General features: G+C 42.4%; 1 pseudogene; it reads left to right on the top strand.

The window, feature by feature from the left end:
* The first annotated feature begins 4,771 nt into the window (after window positions 1-4,771).
* On the top strand, window positions 4,772-5,067 carry LOC106144787 (cytochrome c oxidase subunit 7A2, mitochondrial pseudogene; annotated as a pseudogene).
* The last annotated feature ends 14,168 nt before the right edge of the window (window positions 5,068-19,235 follow it).

Here is a 19,235-nt window from a genome sequence, read left to right as displayed (position 1 = left end):
CCTGCTAACAACTCCAGTGGTCATAGTATTTGAAAAGAAGAGTCACGAAGACATCCTTTGCTAAGAGGATCACCAGAGGTACACACCTGTTCTTGCTCAAGGAACAGCCTCAAAGAGCCCAACTTTGTCCCTTTGTCTTTGCCTTTAAAAATATCTTTGCATAACCAAAGAAGAGAACAAGGAACCAGATATGTGCCTGTGGAATTGATGCCCAAAGATCTGCCATTATTCATCTGAATGGAAAGTCATCTGGGTTAGCTGTTGATTCTAGGGTTCAGCTCATTCCTTCAAATGATCTGTGAAGAACCAACTCGGTTTCCATCCTAGCAACGGGGTATTTATTTCTTTCCAAGGATCTTAAGTGAAACCTAATTTCTCTGCTATTCCCACATCCCATTCCTGGAACTCCCTAATCACTATTCCCTGCCACCAGAATAATTGAACACAGGGTTCTGTTGGTCTTTGGCAAACCCACTGGGAGTCCCTGCCTCCTTCGGCAAGATGGCGGTAAGGTGGACAGGTAACCAACCGTAAGAAATTCAATAAGAAGTCTGATTAAAGGTAAAAATAAAAATAAGAGGTAGATTTTCTGAGTTGTTTCAGGCCCGATGCCTGTTCTAAGAAAAGTACTGGGCATAAGCCAATCTGCCTGGCCTCCCCAAATCATTGGCTCTTCTGAATTTCACACATGGTCACCTCGCCTTCCTTTCTTTTTTCAGTCTCTCCAGAAAGCACCCTACCCGTGGTCCTGAGCATCTCATTAGTCTGCCCTCCTTAGAGGCCATTTCAGATTTCGCTTGACAGTCTTATTTTATTTGCTCGGGTACCACGTTGCCAGCCTCATTCTTCCCAGCCAAGCCTCCAAAGGAAACATGATCCGTTTGCTGCGTCAGATCACTTGGAAATAGATACGACTGGCTGGGCGTCGCTCCATGCGGGGCTGTAAAATTGCTCTCTCCTTCTAAGTGGGTTGGGTTGAGCCCAAACTGAGGCAAGAGGTTTCCAAGGGACACAGAGCAGAGGATTGTAGTAGGTGGTGGTGATGTCGTCAGAGGTCCTCTGGCTTGAGTCAGTGTTAACCTTGCACAGTGTGCGTGGGCAGCAAACCAAACAGCCAGGTCTTCAACACTGGGGTTCATGAAACATTTTACAAGAATGGCGGGGGTGCAGGCTTGGTGTGAATCTCTTCATTCAAGCCAAGTTCTAGTCCAAATTTTTGCGTTTCCAAGATAAATGAAGACTCCTTAAATTGATTTTGAGACTTATGTATCTTGTGCAAAGCTAGCAGGGTGTCTACACTTCCACGGGGCCACGTTTATGGAATACCATTGAAATCCTGATAGACATTTGCCCAAGGTCTCCTTGGATTTTTCAAATGGGATTAATTTATACTTGGCTTAATTTTTCACAGTGGCATTTTGTTCTAATTACCTGAGAGGCTGTCTAGTCTAATGAAAAGAGTTCTAGGTGGGGGATCAGAAGTCCCAGCCGCATTGATCATGGAGCAAGTCACTTAATGTGCCTCAGTTACCTTATCTACAAAATAGGAATTGTGTTGCTTGCCTTGAAAATGATAAAGCATTATATAAATCAACATATGGCGGGGGCTGGCCTCAACAGTGGCTGTGTGATTGAAAATTAAGTGTGTTAGGGTCTGTAAACAAGTCAAGATGGCGCCTGGCATTTTGCCAGAGGGAGTGGTTTGTGAAGTGACGCCAGCGAGCCATTAAGTGTGGAGATTCATTATTGGTTGACTGCTGTATCTAGTTTATGTTAATTAAGATAAGCTGTGTGTAATGTATATATACCTCTCCTGTCCTACAATAAACGGCTCCCACTCCTGCTTTATCAAGGTACACAAATTGCTCGTCACCCCCCCCGGTTATTATGCTGCAGCCTGACTGCAGCAGAAGTGATTCTGTAGGTCTTATTGAAGCTGTGGACCAAAACAATGTGACAGGGAGGTGAACTGGTAGTCAGGTGAGTAGGACACCAGCTGTCCTTTAGAGGACAAGCTAAATCCTTTAATCTCACTCATCATGATTTTTATATAACCTTCCATTTTAGATCACAGAAGTAGGCCATTTGATCTTATACCCAATCGAAAGATTTTCCTCCATTTTTCTATGAGGAACATAATGATAATTCTTGATATTTGATAATCTGTCTTCATTTTTGAACAGCTTCTAAGTCCCAGGCATCTAGCTTCTGGGATATAGGAATAAAAATCCTTGACTTCAGGGAGCTCATTCCTTTGGAAAGATGTACTTGTAAACACAATTATGAAGAAAAAGCCAGAGAGAGGACAGTAGAAAAGTGACAAGCTTTTAGGACTGCCATTGGCAAACTATAACTGTAGGGCCAAATCCAGTTCACCACCTATTTTTGTGAAGAAAGTTTTGTTGGGTGGGTATGGTGCCTGTAATTCCAGCAACTCAGGAGTCTGGGGCAGGAGGATCACAAGTTGGAGGTCAACCTGTGCAACTTAGCTAGTCCCTGATTAAAAAGAAAAATTCAGAAGCACTGGGGATGGAGCAGAGCAGTAGAGGGCCCTAGGTTTAATCCCCAGCACCACACATACACAGAGATGCTCATTTGTTTACATATTATCTGTGACTGTTTTTGCCCTGGCAGAACCGAGTAGTTGGTTCTGAGACAGTATGACCTGCAAAGTTTAAAAAAGTACTTTCTGGCTTTTCACAGAACAAGTTTGTTGACCTCTGGGTTAAGGGAGTCAACTCTTACAAAGATTTAACAGTGGGTTAAAGAAGAGAACAGGAGAAAGTTGACTAGAACAGTCAAGTACAGGGGAACACACTTGTTAGAGAAGCAATGTGCTCTCGAGCTGGGGAGGTAGCTCAGTTGGTTGAGTGCTTGCCTTGCATGCACACCACCCTGGGTTCAATCCCCATCACCGCCACCAAAAAAAAAAAAAAGAAGGCACTTTCTTCCCTTTCGTGGGCATCTGCCACCACTCTGAAGTGGCAGAGGGCATGACGAAAGTCAAGCCCTTTGTGACTTCTGACCAAAGCAGGGGCTATAAAAGATATTTCAACACACCTTCCTGTGTTCACAAGATAAACTCTTCACCTCTTTTCAAAGATTTGACAGAAGTATGGCCTTCAGTTCTGCTCACCTGAAAGGATGACAGAGTTCAGGAGGTGGGTAGGTTCTACCCTGAACAGGTGCAGTGGTAACAGGCTCAAGGCACAATGGCCCATGTGGACCTGCGTCCCAGCAGGTGGTTGTCACCAGGCTAAACCACAAAATGGGCCAGGACCACAAAATGGTCAGAAAGCCAAATCTTGAGAAGTAGGAAAGGAAAGGGGCAAATATACAAAAGAAACATTTGAGAAGGCGCAGGAATGAAGTAATATATAACTTTCATTAAAAACTGCTAAAATGGCAGTTGTGGTCTTTATTCCTATAATTCCAGCAATTTGGGAGGATGAGGCAGAAGGATCACCAAGTTCAAAGCTAATCTCAGCAATTTAGCAAGGTCTTGTCTCAAAAAAGTGTTGAAGATGTGGCTCAGTAGTTAAGTACCCCTGGGTTTAACCTTCCATACAAAAAGGAAAATAAACAAACCCTGCAAAAATGCTAGAGGTAATGTCACGAGCCTGCAATCCCAGTAACCTGGGGGGCTGAGGCAGAAAGAGTGTGAATTTGAGGCCAGCCTTAGCAAATTAGCAAGACCCTCAGCAATTTAGTGAGATGCCATCTCAAAAAAGTAAAGTGAAAGGACTGGGGGTATGGCTCCATGGTAGAGCACCCCTAGGTTCAATTCCCAGCACTCAAAATAAACAAAGAAGACACAAAAACAAAACTGTTAAAATGGAAGAAAGAAAGCAAGAAAGAGAGAGAGAGAGAGAGAGAAAGAAAGAAAGAAAGAAAGAAAGAAAGAAAGAAAGAAAGAAAGAAAGAAAGAAAGAAAGAGAAAACCAGGAGCTGCAGTAATGGGGGGTCTCATTGGTACAAGACAGGGACCAACAGATGAGTCTGGAAAAAATGGGCTTGTTTGGGTGGAGAAGCATCCTTTAAGTCAAAGCTAACATGTTTGAAATCCATTCTGTAATTCCTGGTCTCCAAATGGGACGCATCGTAGAGCTGAATCAAGCTGAACTATTAGGATCCAGGCAGAAATTACTGGAATTCTTATTTTTTTAAGAAATAAGAGATGTGGCTTCATAAAATTTAATATACACATTGAGAATGGGGTCCAGACTTTTTTAAGTTTCCGGAGAACTTGAAACAAATTATGTCAATACCAAGAACTGTTATTCCAACTTCCACTCTGCCAATTTTTTCTTCTTTCCAGAATGTCGATATATCTTTGCAATGAGCCGTTAGTTGGGTGACATAAAATTTTAGGGATGGTAAGTACACCTTAGGAACACCTCATGCCATCTAGACTCAACTTTCCCCTGTGACCTACATGAGTTTCTAAGGCAAAGGAGTCTCGATTAGCCACTGCCACCGCCACTGAGGCCAGTCCCCCTCCTGACAGGCCTGAGTAAGGGACTCTACCGGCAGACACAGTTTCTGAGGCCTGCACATAGGCTTCTGGGCAGGATGATGGCATTTCTCTTCAGAAAGGAGCCAGGTGGGCCCATTAATCGAGATAGCCAGCTCTGTTTAACCACCTAGTCCTTGTCACAAAGAACCCAGTTGCTACATTGGAGGAGTATGACCTATATCCTGTCACAGGCTTCAAGAAAAGAGGAGCTTTTTCCTTCTTGGTGTTCTGTTGCCACGGTTGGCAGCAGTAAGCGAGGCAGGATGCTGGGGAATCTGCTGGGTTTCCATCAGATTGACCAAAGGACCATCAGCTCTGCTTCATGCAGCCATTTTGAAAAGAAAGTTCCAGAGAAACAAAAGCTGTTTCAGGAGGATAACGGAATTCCAGTGCATCTAAAAGGTGGGGGCAGCTGATGCCCTGCTGAATAGAGCCGCCATGATGCTCACAGTTGATGGGATGGCAGATCCCTGTATCAGTTGGCTATTGCCTCACTTCCCAAGAAGCAGGACTGTCTACAGTCATCTCAGCAATCACCTGGTTCAGTTTGATTCAGCTCTCTATAGACCAGTGAGTGATCTGATAAGTAACTGAACTCTTCTTGACTTGCACTAACTGCCACCAATAAAGCAGTCTTTACCGAGAGAGAGAGAGAGAGAGAGAGAGAGAGAGAGAGAGAGAGAGAGAGAGCGCCTGAACTGAATTGAGCAGAGAAAGGATCCGTTGAGTCCCCTGGGGATAAAGTTTGAGCTGTCCCTGAGAAGACAACCTGGAAACATGAAAGAGCATTTCCTTCTCTGTGCTTCACCAAAGAGGGCACAGGCTCTTCCTTTCTGCCTATCTCTTTGAAGAACTTGGGAGGGGAAAAATGAAAACAAAAACAAATGACAGCAACCACAACCACTTTTTATGACCACAGATGGAGTTGGGGGCAGGGGCAGAGAAGAGCACACTCTGCCTGGCTTTCCCAATTCCACATCATCTGGGCCTGCTTTGTGACTAAATCTTACTCCCCACATGGATTCTTCAATCCAGCAGCGTCTGTTTTCTTTCCTCAGAGAGATCACCCAATTCCATTCTTTGCTTTTGGTTGAAATTCCACTCAATGTTGGCCCTCATGAGCCTCCGTCACTTTACAAAGTGTCACCCATTCTGCTACACCCACCCTCTCTTCCGTCTCCTGGTTAAGCCAGAGTCACATTGAAGCAGGGCCCCCTTGTGTGTTTCTCTGATTCAGGTCTCACCAGCTGACTTTCTTGGGAGGATGTGTCATTATGTATTTCCATAGAAATGAGGGAGCAAGTTGGAGAATAAATAATAACTCATTCCTATATGAAGATCAAGATCTTGGAAAATGGAGTCAAACTGAATGAGGGGGAGATGACGCTCATGGTTCATGGGGGGGTCAGAGCTTATCTCAACTGACCAAGAGTTCTGGCTTTAGAAGAATTCTGACAACCCATACAGAGCTGGGGCAGGGTCTGGGCCTCCAATAACGTGCGAATAATTCAGAATTCTATATTTGCCCTGCAAAGACGAGTTGAACTCTCTAGATCTTGGAGTTTTAAAAAGCACAGGGTATGGTTCACTCATGACTGGAAGCATTGGGAAGGGGCAGAGCCAAGGCAGAACTGTCCAAGTGATGTTCTCTGTGCACGTGGCTTTGGTGGGACTTCTGGGGCCGGATGCCAGCACAGACATGCCCTTACACCAGCTCACAGCGCCTGAAGGAAGCACCAACGTGAAGACAGTGCTAACACTTTCAGAAAAAATCTCCGGAGTCTTAGCTAACAGCAGGCTGGAAGATGTGGGACCCCGAAGGAGGCCACAGTTTAGCATCCTTTCATCCAGAGGAGGGAAAAAAAATTCCTCCTTTCTCATTCCTTCCCCCAAATTAAAACAATGAAAATCAGTTCTCATTATCCCAATAATTAAGTCCCATTCAGCCAGCTGACAGCAGCCAAAGAATGATTTTTCTGTGCTGCTCTGTGTGGCTGCCCTCTGCGGCCCCATTCATGGACCACTGTGTGCATTTAATCACCCTTAGCTGGGCTGAGCTAATGAAATGCTGGGGCCTTGCCCTGCCCTGACCCTGCTGCTATTTCTATCTGAGCTCAGCACGTCCTTTGCTTGACAGTTGCAACCGAACAAGCAGATTTTTCTCTCCCATCTATGGAGTGTAAAGAGCCTATTTTGGCAGCCTGTGGGGCTGGGGACCCCGCTGGAAACCCAGTGAATGCCCCTGGAGGTTAATGTGCAAAGCTGTTTTCCAGACCAAGAGGCGGGAGGGAGAGGGGGAGGGTGCACTGTGGCCCCGTGGAGGAAGGGCTCAGGGCTTTTCTGGGGCAGAAAGGGAAGATGAGCCTAGAAGGAAGGGGCCGTGCAGTGGGGGCACGTTGATGTATCCTGGTGCAGACCTGAACAAAAGCCCTTTGTCATTATCAGAAATCTCCCTCCCTCACTGGGGTCAAAGTGAGAAAATCCATCCCGTTGGGTTTCCAGTTCACATGGCGTGGTGAAAGGAGAGGATCCCGCAGAGAGACTGCTCTCTTGAAATTCTTGTTGTTTTAATGAGTCCCCAAGATTCAGAAGTTTGGGACTAAGTTGCCAAAATTATAGGCATTAATCCATATTGAAATTTAGGAACTTACTTTTAGCTAACGGAGGAAAAAAATAAAATCCCAAATTTTCTCTGAGGGAAGTTGGCGAGAAGAGACCCAAACCATTGTTAAATGTGGTAGTAGATGGCTTTATAAAAACAGAAAGGACAGAGCTAAGAAGGAATTTAATAAGGTTGACAAACTCCAATGCCCCTAAGGGCCAGAGAGGTCAGAGGTCACCCAAATGAGTGAAGGGAGACAGGTGGGAACTATGACCCATTGGAAAACACTCGCCCAGTCTTAGTTAGAATGGCGGTTGCTGGGTAGCTCTGGTGGCTTCGTGCCATTCAGGTGGACAGGCCCCGAATTACACGATTCCCACCCCCACACCTCTCTTCCTTCTTTCCTTCCTGCCCAACGCTCCCTCCTTCCTTCCTTCCTTGAAACCAGGCATCTCTATTCTTACATGAAGTCTCTAATTGTTAAATGCTGGAAACTGATTCAAGATGAGAACACACACACACACACACACACACACACACACACACACACACACACGGTGTGCTAGCCAAACAGAATATGTTGGCCAATGTAAGCCCACACCTAACATTTGGAGGGCCTGGGGTCAGAGTACAAATGGAGGCCCACATATCATATATCTAAATATTTAAAAGGTATAAATCAAGCTCATGAACTGTTAACAAAATATGTTCTCTCAACCTACAATGAAAATATATGCCTTCCTAGCAGCATAAAAACCTGGGGTGAAGTCAGAGTTCTGGGATAACTTGGAGTTCACAGAAATGGAGCATGCGAGGAAAGCAGGCTCCTGGCCCCCCCGCCCTTCTCTCCCTACCCCGCCTCCATCCTGCATTACCAGGGGTCTGGCATATCTTAGCCTACAAGTCAAGCTCTGTCTGTCCCCCCCGTACCTGCCTCTTGAATTAGCGCTGTACACATCAAGCGTGCAGACTGCCCGGGGAGAACACACTCAGATGGATTTGGCCACGTTTGAGAGGATGTTGACTGAGGTCCTGGGACCCAGAGTGTGGTCTAAAGGAAGAAGCATGAGCTTGGGTGATCACTTCATTTTAGTCCATGGGACAAGAAAGGGCCACAGCGAGGGGCTTTAAGTGTGGGATCTCAAGACAAGGACCTCTTTTAGCAAGATCTAAGTGTGTCACTGGCCCCAATTTGGGATCTCAAACTTAAATAAGCAAATGTCTGTGATGAAGAAGTTTTGACTCTTGGCCTGTTTTTATAAATAACTATGTGACTTTAGATAAATTAGTTTTTGATTAATCAGTTTCTACATTATAAAATGGGGACAGAATACCTCTTTTTTAAAATATCTTTCTGTTTCAACATGTTTTTTAATATCTTTATTTTATTTTTTATGTGGTGCTGAGGATCCAACCCAGTTCCTCACGCATGCCAGGCGAGCGCGCTGCCACTTGAGTCACATCCCCAGCCCCCAGAATACCTCTTTTAACAAATTTGCTTGAGAAAATTATGCATCTGGAAAGTAATAACTTGAAAAATAAAAAGGAGGACTCAGAAAATAACTTCCATAGACACAAACTTTATCAAAAGGAATACGTGTATAAAGGTCTCACTCAAAATACCTCATTAAAAGTCTATCCTTCCTTCCTTCCTTCCTTCCTTTCTTTTTTCTTTTGTGGGATTTGAACCCAGGCCTCATGTATGCCAAGCCAGTGTTCTACCACTGAGCCCCAGACCCAGTCCTAAAGTCTTTCTTTTAATTCCAGGTATAGACTAAGCCTAGAGGAACTGAAATGACAATACTTTTCGGGGGATTTTCCCTCTCTTCCACCAGTCCATTAGGATGGTTGTCCCATCACATTGTTCTTAAAAAGCTATTACAAAGGAAATAAAACGAAAACAAAACCTGGGATTTCAGTGGTTCATGGCCTGACTGGAGGCACAAAAGGTCTCCTGTCTCCTTTACTATCACACAGCAGTTAGGCCTTGTGGCTGTATCTTGAGTCAGAAGGCCGATGGCCCATTTCTCCTTCCTAATAACACTTTGATTTTCTCTCGAGGGATTATCTTTTCCCTGTAGGATGCAATCTGCGCGCACTGCTGGTAAACAGGCTTGTGATCCATGTTGGGCCAATCAGATGCTCCCTCATTAGAAAGTGAATTTGAACAGAGGGACAAAGAGAGTGGACATGATGGAAATTTCATCCCATCCAGGTGAAGTGTCCTAACCAGAGACTTTTGACCTTTGATATGGTTCTTGCTTCTTAGCTTCTAGAAGTTCGCTTGCTTTCTACATATTTCTAAGACTGATTTTCCAACCTTCCCTTAATCCTGCGGGCGCTCTCCATTCTTCTTTTAAACTCCCTTTGGCTCATATTGGCCAGAGGTATCACTGTTGCACACACCCAGAGGACCTTGGTGGCTATGGTGGCACCAGGGAACCATGGTGCTGGCCTTCAGGCCAGCTTACTAAGCGCTGTTGAGACCTTCCACGTGCCCTGACCGCAGCGAGAGCACAACTCACTAAGGGAAATGACACAGAGACTCAACACTGAAGCAGTGGCACCAGCCCAGGCTTCCTCCACCCAGTTACACATATTCATTTTCTCTCTGGGTTTTCCTGGAATGTTGGAACATTCATTTAGTCTTTCACTTAATAGTATGAGCTGTTCATAAAATGGCCAGCAGAATCCCAGCACTTCAAAGGGCGCTCCCAGAATGAGATTGCAGTTGGAATCAATATAAAAATGAGTCAGCGGGGTGCTTCCAAGGGCTGCTGTTAGATCGATGTGTCAATATCACATGCTTAGAAATTAGGTTACAATGCACCTACTGCCCTTGAGAGAAGTTAGTGGAAAAGGGCAGAAGGCTCGCCAGGTGTCTGGGTGAGGACATGTGGGAACTAGAAAATAACAAAGAAGGGAGATATGCAGGGGATGAAGATGTGGGGGATGGAAGTAAAAAGACCTGGGAGCTGATGGCAGAGAGTACCTGATCACCAGGACAGAGGTGCAAGAATGTAGGACACTGGAGCAGAAAATACCCCAGACTGACTTTTAGACTAACTTTTGAAGTCAATGTTAATAATTATTGTTTAAATGCTGGGGAGGGGGCAGCTAGGAAGGATTGAACCCAGGGGTGCTTAACCACGGAGCCATATCCCCAGCCCTTTTTAATAGTTTATTTAGAGACAGGGTCTCAGTGAGTTACTTTAGGGCCTCGCTGAGTCACTGAGGCTGGCTTTGAACTCATGATCCTCCTGCCTCGGCCTCCTGAGCAGCTGGGTTATTGTTTAAATTTTTAACTTCAGTCATCTCCAGAGCCTTTACCTGAGCTATCACCTGAGCTCTTACCCTGAGATTGCTCTGCAGATCCTCCAACCATAGGAAGAAGGGTAAGGATGCAGAGGCTGTACAGCCGAGCCAAAGCTAGAGAGTGAGGCCCCGGGGTTCTGTCCTCAGCTCTACAAACAAACAGAAAACAAAACCTATAAAGCACTTAGTAATATCTCTGGCACATTAGTGCTCAATAAATATTAGTTACTATTATTCAATTTAAAAATATTTATTGAGCTTTCTCAGTGTTCCAGGCACTGTTCCAGTCCTTGAGATAGATCAGTGAGCAAAACAGACAGAGATCTCCACCCTTGGGGGGTTTACATTCTAGCGGGGGAGACTCTATAAACAATGTTGGTGGTATCACTGCTCTCTGACCCCTTATCCACCCACTCCACTGAGCTTTCTGGAAATCCTCTAAATCCTAAATCCTTTATCCTCTTCAAACATTCTGTTGGTCTTCAAGCCTTAACTCAAACCTGACTGGCCCTGAGGATTTGGTTTTCCCCACAGCACTCAAAACTGGAGCTGGGTTTTCTCTCGTTGTCTATCCCAGAGCCTGAAGTAGAGACTAGCTTCCTCCTGCTATTTCTAGACCCTTCCTCCTGCTACTTCCAGACCCTTTTATGTGTGTGTACAATATTATACATACATATATAAATGTGTATGTGTGTGCGTATATATGTATATATTTTTATTTTATTTATTTATTTATTTATTTATTTTCATTTTTAATTTTTGGTGGTACAGCTTAGATCAAACCCAGGACCCTGCATATGCTAGGCAAGCCGTTTACCGCAGGGCTACATCCCTATCCCTTTTTATTTTGATTTTGAAATATAAATAACTGGGATTACAGGCGTGTGTCACCACACCAGGCTTCCTCCTTTATCCTTTACAAACCATGGCTATTCTCAGCAATTTAGGAGTTCAGAGCCAGCCTCAGCAACTTAGTGAGACCCTGTCTCAAAATAAAATATAAAAAAGGGCTGGGGATGAGGCTCAGTGGGTAAGCACCCTCAGGTTCAATTCCCAGTACCAAAATATCAAAACAAAGACAAAAACCATGGCTACTTGGTTGCCCCTCCCTGCAGACCAGGTGACCCTCTCCCACGTCGGTTGCTGTCACATTGGTCTCTCTGTTCCTCGGTTGTTGAACACTTGGGCTCTAACTCACCTTGCTTTTTCACCCCTGTGTTGTCATTATTTGGGGTCCTTTAGCACCTTGCTCTCCTGGACCTCCTCATTTCCACCCATTTCTGCCACTCATTTCTCAGCCACATGAAAAGGCACAGCCTCTGCCTGTCACGCCATCTTTCAGGCCTAGATTTCAGGTGTCCCCCCAGCAATGACGTTTCCCCCTTCCAGCCCCCCTCCTCCAGCAATTCCTGGGCCCTTATAATAAGACCTCCAATCAGTTAAGTTGATTTACTTCTTCTTATGATTTTTCATTATTTTGTTTTATTTATCACCTTCTCTCATGCCTTTATTTTTTTCTATATCCATAATCAACTCTACAGTTCATTACTACTGAGCTCTTACACCTCTTTGTCCCTCTCTCTCATGCTAAACCTACTTAGATATCACCAATATCGGATTAAACCCATCTACTGGTTTAGGCTGCAATGGCCCTAAAGCAGTTTTAAGAATAACAGAGAAAATAATTCAACTCAATTGACTGATTACGTTTTACATCCACAACTTAGTCCTCAAATGCTCAAATAGGCTACGCTGCTTCCCTAGTAAGTTCATTTTAACTTTTCTAAGAGCACTGGTTACATCTCCTCCCCCTCAGACCTCCAGTGATTATCTGTTCTTAGCTGATGATGTCAACTCAAGTCTCTTTGAGAGAACAGAAATAACCAGACAGGAACTTCCTCAACTCCAGATGTGACATCTGTAAAACTATAACCTAGTATGTCTTCCCTTCCATTAAAGGCAACTCCCTCTGCTTGTGCTGGATGCCATCCTCTCTTGATGTCCCCAGGATTTTGTTCCCAAGGTCATCCACCCCTCCAGCAGTTTCTTCTGCTCCATGGATAATTCTCATTAGTATACAAAGTGCTCAAGTAGATTCCTATCTTGAAAAATTCTCCTTCCATATGACCTCCCTTCCAGCTACCATTTCACTCTCTGATCCCTTCTAATTTGTTTTCTCTAGTGTATGCAGAATGCTGTTGACTTTGATATATTGATGATATTATATTCAGCAAACTTATTACTTATAATGACTTCCCTACACAATGATTTCTTTTTTGTATTAACAATCTCATTATCTTTAAAGAAAGGTAGCTTTGTCTGTTCCCTTTCCAGTTCTTATTCCTCATTTCTCATTGCACTGATAGGATTTCTGGAATGATATTGGGTAACAGGTGATAGTAGGTATCTTTGTCTTTTTTCTGAATTTCATGAATATGCATCTCAGGTTTTATTTTAGATGTGATGTCCATAAATTTATTAGTAATAGATTCCTTATAAAGTTAAGGAAATTCCTTCCTATTCTTTGTTTGCTAAGAGTTTTTTGTTTTATTTTATTTTGTTAATAATGGAGGAGACATAGATTCATCAAATGATTTTTCTGCATCTATGTAAGATGATCATTAACATTTTGTATTTTAATCTTTTTCTCTAATATATTCTGTCAGTCATTTCTGATGTTAGATCATTCTTGCTTTTTTTTTAAATTTTTTTGGGGCACAATACCTTTATTTCACTTATTTATTTACTTATTCATTCATTTTTAGGTGGTGCTGAGGATCAAACCCAGTGCCTCAGACATGTGAGGCAGGTATTCTACCACTGAGCCACAATTGCAGCACCCCCATTGTTGCTTTAAATAAATTCTACAAGAAAGTTTTTTAAAACACACACACACACACACACACACACATCATATCTGGTAATATTTTATTTAGGAATTTTCACCTGTCCTTGTAATAGCATCGTCTACAGTTATATTCTTATGTTTGGTATCAAGTTTATGACAGTCTCATAAATTGAACAACTTTCCCCCTTCTTTTACACTATAAAACAGTTTGTATAACATGGGGTTGGCTGTTCTATGGGGGTCAATAAAACATTCCTAGAAAGCCACCTATGCTCCGTGTTTTTAATGTGGAGATTTGGAGTAATGAGTCAGTTTCTTCATGTGTTATTGTTTGATCTCGATTTTCTAATAAATTATCTTCAATTAATTTCAAAAATCCACTTTTCAAAAAACAAGTATTATTGTCACTTAATGGCATTAAGTTGATTATAAAGTTGCTCACTCTATTTTTTAACAATTTTTTTCATCCTGATTGTATCTATACTTGGGTTATGTTTTCTTTTCAATTCTTAATATTTATTGAATTTTTTTCTCATTTTCCAGAGCAGTCTTGCTAGAGCTTTATCTATCTTAATAGTCATTTCAAATACTCAACTTCTGGATTTGTTTGTTCTATTTATTGTTTCTGTTTTCCATTAATTTTTGAACTTTTAATTTTGTTCTGATTTTTTCAAGCTTAATCTGTTGTTTTCCTTGCTTCTAGATTGAAACACTTAACTCCCTCTCTCTCTCTCTCTCTCTCTCTCTCTATATATATATATATATATATATATATATATGTATTTTTATTCAGGGTCTTAGGATGCTAGGTAAGTGCTCTATCACTGAGCTACATCACTAGCTCTCTTTTGTTTAATTAATGAATTGTACAGTTATAAATTTCCCATCAAAATATGGCTTTATTTATGTTGCTAAGCTTTGATATATAATTCCATTGTGATTTCTCTTTAACATGTAAGTTTCTTAGGAGAAAACTTTCTTTTTTTTAACTATTTTTCAAAAAATTGAATCCCACTGTGATTAGAAGACGTATCTATATGTTAATTAATTGTCACAAATTTGTTGACACCTCTTTTGTGTGACTTATTATGTCCATTTACGTAAATTATTTAAGTGTTCAAAATATTTTTTAAAAAAAGAATACATGTCCTCTATTGTTGAATTTTGAGCAAAGGGCACATCAGTTTGAGGTTATATCTTTTATGATTTTGGTAAGTTTTGTTTCTTTGCTGGTTGGTTTGTTTTATTGTAGTGAGGTCTAACTCTGTTGCCTAAGCAATAATAAGATTTGTAAGATGTGAATTTAGATCTCCTACCATGATTGTACGTTTTGAAATCATCTCAGTTTTTGCTTTACCACGTTGAGGTTTCATGGTTATGTTCTCTGGAGCCTATAGGTTCATGATTGTTAAGTTTTTTTTTTTTTTTTTTTGACCAAGAGTTTCTTTTATCATTATATAGTTCTCTTAATCCCTTTTAATATGTATTGCCCTAAATTACACTTGTCTGCTATTGTAAATGTGAGACCGTCTTTCTTTTGGTTAATATTTTGAGGTATATCCCTTATCATTTATTTATTTCCAAGTTCTGTATGGTTTGGCTCTTGTGTGTCTTTTGAAAAAAGTGTGCAACTGGATACTTTAAAAATTCTAATCTGATAATCTCTGATTTTTAGTAGATATATTTAATATAATTATGTTTATTGTGGGTACTCTAATTTTTTATTGACTTCTTCCAGTTTATTTAGAATTTTCTTTTTATCTTCCTTTGTTCTTCCTCATTTTTTCTTCTTCCCTGCCTTCTCTTAGTTTGGTAAGGTTTTCTACATTCCATATTTTTTCCCCTTTGTGGATCTGGAAGCTATATATTGATATTGTTTTCTATTCATGATTATGCTAAAGTTTTATCATATACATTTAACAATAAATGTTTCAAAGTCTAAAAGATTTTTGGTGTCTTATCTCCCTCTTGAACAAGGCAAAACTCTAAGCACACTTTAACTGTTCAATAAATATCATATTATCTCATCATACTATCTCAATTGATTTTTTGATTTAACCATTATTTTAAACTCCAGATTTATTTTTCTAACCTGTTGAAGTAAATGCATTTTAACCCATTTATTTTTGTGTCCACTATAGCTTCTAGATTTCTATCCTGTTTCTTGAGACTAGTAGGCAGACATACTTAAATCTTTGTCAGGTGGTTTTGTTATTATCATGTCTTTTGTACACAATTCATCTAGAAGTCTAGAAGTGTTACTGTTTCTTTTTGTGTTGATTATCTTTGCTTGGATACTAATTTTGAGTGAGTTCCTTTTTCTTTCATTCTCCCCTATCCTAAAGGCTTTATAGAAGTCTCTGCTTCCCAACTAAGTAGGAGTTGAGATCCTGCCCTGCCATGGTCTTGGTGATGTCCCCCTGAGCAGGGAAAGCATCCTAGCTCCAGTGAGCTATCACTGTTTCCTCCCCTCTCCACAGGCCTGCAATTTCAGAGAAGCTATGATTGCAGGAAGGTTCAGCCTCAGGTTTTTTGGCCTTCTTTCTGACTTGGTTTTTCATCTCAAGAAGTGAGCCTAACTCTAGGAACTTCCTGCACCTGAAACAATTATAGCCCTATTACTCTACAGGAGCTTCTTGTCCTACTTCTGGATTTGGAATTCTGTTCGCTCTTTCTGCATAATTCACCTAGAGAAAGAGAAGCAGTATTTTCTTTTTGGTCCCTGGAATTGAACCCAGGGATGCTTAACCACTCAGCCACATCCCTAGCCCTTTTAAAATATTTAGAGAAGGGTCTCGCTGAGTTGCTTAGGGCCTTGCTAAGTTGCTGAGGCTGGCTTTGAATTTGGCAATCCTCCTGTCTCAGCTTCCTGAGTCTCTGGGATTACAGGCATATACCACTGAACCTAGAGAAAAGCAGTATTTTCTGAAGTAGAATAAGGTTGGGAATTATTTGGAGTTGGACATACCAAGTTTCACCCATAGCCCCACCATTTACTAACATGAAGACTGGGGGCAAGTTGTCTAACTTGGAGTCTCAGTTTTCTCACTCACTAACCAGGAATAAAACCTACCTTTTGACATTGGTAGGATAAAGGTTAAAAAAAGTGACTGGCACCATGGATAGCTATTTATAGCACATATTGGAATGAGTATTAGATAATCATCTTAAAGGTAAATAATTCATTCCAAAAACATCCACCTTTTCCAGGATGTTTTTCACACAAAGTATGGGACCTCGACTTTCTCCTACATGACGTATTCCTACTGGAAATTACTGATCAGGTTGACCACAGGTTCTTACAGGAAATCAGGTAAAACTTCATTTATTTTGTTTATGAAATATGTCCAATTTCCAAAGAGTCCTTGAGATACTTTACCATAAAGACACAGGTACAGCAAGTTAGCCGAATGAGAAAGAAATTTAAACCACAGAGGAGGAAGGGACACTACTTATGCCAAAAACCTCAGTTAATTGTTACTGTAATTGAGCATTAAATTTGTTCAAGGCTCCCTGACAACTAAAGGCTGAAACGAGGAAGTCCAACGTGGGTGACATGAGAAATGTGACGTGTGGGACATGATTCTCAACAGCCTAAGCTTTTCCCTTAAACAGTTTAGCAATATAATGTTTAGTTATAATGGACTGGGAAACATTAGGATTACTCTGCATTCAGGCTACAGGTTGCAAAACAAGATGGAATTCTTCACAGGGCACCTCGGTGTCTTTCCCCGGGGCTTTGGCAGCACGTGGAAGGACGCTAGGTTTGAATGGCTTAGTGCAAATCTAATTAGAACCAGGAAAATGAGATTTTTCTCAAACTGACTTTTTAGAAAACAATGTTTTCAATATTCCAGGTATAAGAATATATATATATATATATATGTTGAAGAAGATTTGGGAACATGAAAGAGTGGAAAGCACAAAATGGAAATATCAGAATCCCATCGAAACAAACATAATTAATATCTAATAAATTTCCTTCCGACTTCTATGTGTCCTTATATTAGCTGCCTTCTTGGAGTTTTTTCCTAGCTAAGTGGTTCTACAAATTGGTGGCCTTTGGCTGCGGTGGTTTTTATGTTTGTAATTAAAGAGCCACTGCTCATATACTGCACACCTGGTGTGCTACAGACAGTCATGGGTACGTTCCAGAACGCCAGTCCTTCCAAGACCAACAGGCACAAGGAAGTTTTCCCTGTTTGCAGAGAGGTTATGTAATTTGTCTAAATCACACAGAGTGAAAGGAGGAGCAAAAACACCGATTCAGGCGTGTCCGTGCAGCAGATTCTTTGACAGCGGGCCACTTCCCAGAGACACACGTCTCCTGCATGGTGCTGCTGCTGGGACCCCCGGGAGTGGGAGTGTTTGTCTGATGGCAGCTCCACTGGCTCCTGGGCACAGAACACAGACGGAGCTGAGGTCCCCACTCTCTCTCTCCTTTTCTCCCCCTTCCCACGTGCTAGGTGGTCAAGAAACTAAGTGATCTGTTTCCAGGTTAGCTCACATGGCTGTTCCGATGGGTTTTGCTTTGATAAAATATTGGAATTCAAACCTTTTCCATGGGAATCAAGAGAAAGTTAGAACCCAGTTCTGTTGTTTTCGTCCCAGTGATTACCAAAGAGCATGGAGAATATTTTTTCCATTGTCGTTATGAGCTTTATAGTTGGAACTTTGAACAGACCGAACTTCTCTCCTGAGAGCCTTGATCTGCCCAGAAACTTCTCTCCTGAGCAAGGACTGAAGCATCCTGCAGCAGCTCCCGAAGCAGTCACTAAGTCACTTCCTCTGACAGACCCAGGCCACACAATTGTCAGGGCATGTTGGCTGCCACACCCAGAAGAGGCAGCGTATTGTGAGTGGCCTCTGTCCAACACAAGCAATGTCCTGGGCACCAGGGACACCTCCTGGCTGAAAATGAGCTAGACGTCTCCCCTCTCCTTCACCACTTTTGAGGAGCTATGAGCTATGTTCTGAGGAACCAAGTGGCCTGAGTGTCAGGAGCTCTTGATGGGCCATGCAGAGAGCCTCCATCCTCCGACAGTGGGCCTTCAGAGCCCCTGGGCAGCCCGGATGAGTCAGGCGGGGTTGCCAGTGAGTCAGTAACCAAGAGGCCCTCTCCCCGCTGCCTTGCACAACTCTAAACACAGGCTTGTCGTCCCCATGATCACTCATCTGGTTGTGGCACCCCAGAGCCTGCTTTCTGAAGGAGATGTTCGTGGGAAAGAAAGTTTGAAAAGAGGATGTACACACCTGAGCTTCCACGTTGTGGGTAATGGGAACTCTTTTCAGTTGCTTGAGGCCTGATACACAGCAAACCACGAAGCAGCTGGCTTTCCTGATGTGCCAAATGACTTGCCCTGAGGTTTGGGACCCATTTAAGAATAAGAACAAGAACAACAATACCATGAAAACTTTCCTAGCTCTGAACATTTACCAGATACTTCTCTAAGCACTTGACATATATTAACTCATAAGATAAGAAAACAGAGGCATGTGTTCAAATGATGTTCCAGTATCATCGAGCTTGTAAGAATCTAAGCTAGAACTCAAGTTTCTTGACCTAACTCAAAAGTTTGCCCTGCATGTTCATGGGGGGGGGGGGGGAGATGGAAGACTGGAGAAAGACCACAGATATTCTAGCAGATAGTTTCTCAAACCCAAGGATGTCTCAGGGTGGCTCGTGGGAAGGATAATTCCATATTCCAGAGCATAGAAAAACTTCCCAGGCCCTGAGCTGGCATTCTGGGCGAGCGTGAGAAACACCTCCACGTAAAGTCTCAGGGTGTATGGGCCACACTGAGGAGAGGCCCTGGCTCGCTGTCCAGAAGTAAAACCCTTCTTAAGAAGAGACCCTGTCCGGGAAGCTCTGGTGGCTGAAGGGCCCACATGTAGATGCATCATGGCCAGGAAAATTATAGAAATGTCCAGACTCAGGTGGAGAACGCTGAGGT

This window comes from Ictidomys tridecemlineatus, chromosome 5 (assembly GCF_052094955.1).
Source record: "Ictidomys tridecemlineatus isolate mIctTri1 chromosome 5, mIctTri1.hap1, whole genome shotgun sequence".
Taxonomy (NCBI): Eukaryota; Metazoa; Chordata; class Mammalia; order Rodentia; family Sciuridae; genus Ictidomys; species Ictidomys tridecemlineatus.
Note: the sequence above shows the minus strand (reverse complement) of the source record. Positions and strands in the feature narration are given on the sequence as shown.